General features: G+C 41.5%; 1 non-coding gene across 1 annotated transcript; it reads right to left on the bottom strand.

The window, feature by feature from the left end:
- Positions 1-270: 270 nt before the first annotated feature.
- On the bottom strand, positions 271-376 carry LOC118480068. The gene has a single exon (XR_004861707.1). It is a non-coding gene; the product is annotated as a small nucleolar RNA R71 (small nucleolar RNA).
- Between the last annotated feature and the right edge of the window lie 1,484 nt (positions 377-1,860).

Below are 1,860 nucleotides of genomic sequence, written 5' to 3'. Positions count from 1 at the left end.
TAAGGACTAATTCCTTACAAAGTTTGCCAAAATATAAGGGTCTAGCAACGGAGGAACCTTATTTTCATTTGGAGGCCTATGACTCAATTTGTAACACTCTTGGGAGTCAAGGTTTTTCGGCCGATGATGTGAAGTTGGTCTTGTTTCAATTCTCTTTGGAAGATAAGGCAAAGAAGTGGTTCTACACTTTGCCTTCGGCATCTATTTATACTTGGGGGGAAATGCAACAAACATTCTTAGACGGATTTTATACCGCCCAAAAGACCAATGATGCTAGGAAAGGGTTGAGAAGTTTCCAACAACAACAAGGCGAAATGTTCCATGAAGCCTTCGAGCGCTTAAATATGATGATCAAAAATTGTCCGCACCATGGAATTGAGCTTTGGGAGTTGATGAACGCCTTTCATGAAGGGTTGTGTGCCGAAGATGCACGAGATTTGATGTCCATCATAAATGGGACTTTTGGCACCAATTATGAGAATGATGATTGGGAGTTCTTGGAACAAATGGCCATTACTTCAAAGAGAAAAGCCTAAGCATCAAGGAGAGCACGACCGGCCGTTACTCGAACACAAGTGCATGCAGCCGAGGATGGTAATGTACAAACTTCTAACCAAATTTATGATGTTTGTGCTATTTGTAATGAAATAAGTCATGCGGCTGAAAATTGCCAAGGAATGGTGGATGGGCAATACGAGGAGGTGAATGCATTACAAGGTCAAGGAGGGGGTGGTAGAAACTTCAACATGAATTCTAACACTTACCACCCCGGGTTGAGGAACCACCCGAATTTTCGTTATGGGAATCCTTCGAATCAAGCAAACCCGAATTTCCAAGGTAATCAAGGTAATTATGGTTCGCGCCAACCTTACAATAACCAAAGTGGATATCAAGGTGGGAATAACCAAGGATACCAAAGGCAATATCGAACGGGTCAAGAACAAGGGGGTCTTCGGGTGGAAATGAAATGATAGAAATGTTGAAGAGCATGCAAGCGGAAATGCAAAAGAGGAACCAAATGGATGATGCTCGCATACAAAAGGATGAGGCCCGAGACAAAGCAATTCAAACTTTGACCACCCAAATGGGTCAACTTGCAACCGAAGTGTCCGAATTGAAGAAAAACAAAGGTCAATTACCAAGCGACACTAAGGTAAAACCATCTCATGGTACTTCAAGAGGTAATAACGTTAATATTCACCATGTAAGTGTTTTGAGAAGTGGGAAAGAGTACAAAACCAATCCTTCACCGGATTTGGTTGATGGGGTGGTTGAGGATATAATAGGTCAAGAAAGTGAGGAAGAAAATGAACCACCTATTGTTTCTTCTAAAAAACCCAATTTTGAAAAACCCGAAATTAATAAGGAAAAAGAAAAGATAAATGAGGGTGAGGGATCTAGTGAATTACCATTTCCCTCGGCTTTATTAGATCCGGGTAGAAAAAATTTTATTTCAAAACAGGGTCCTCAAAAAGAGGAAATGTGGGAGGTGTTTAAACAAGTTAAAATTAATCTCCCTTTACTTGAAGCTATCAAACAGGTACCCGCTTACGCCAAGTTCTTAAAAGAATTGTGTACTCAAAAGAGGCAACAAAAAGTGCCTAAATTGGTAGACTTGACGGAGCAGGTAAGTGCGGTATTGAAAGGAGACCTTCCTCCTAAGTTACAAGATCCGGGAACGCCCATAATAAACATCCAAGTTGGAAATTTTCAAACCGCAAGGGCGTTAATTGGATCTTGGAGCCGGAGTAAGTATCCTACCGGGAGGATTATATGACCAATACGATTTTGGTCCATTGAAGCGAGTTGAGACAACGGTTGTATTAACCGACTTGTCTCACAAACTTCCCCGGGGTATCG

This window comes from Helianthus annuus, chromosome 6 (assembly GCF_002127325.2).
Source record: "Helianthus annuus cultivar XRQ/B chromosome 6, HanXRQr2.0-SUNRISE, whole genome shotgun sequence".
Lineage (NCBI taxonomy): Eukaryota > Viridiplantae > Streptophyta > Magnoliopsida > Asterales > Asteraceae > Helianthus > Helianthus annuus.
This window is presented reverse-complemented; position numbering and strand designations above follow the sequence as displayed.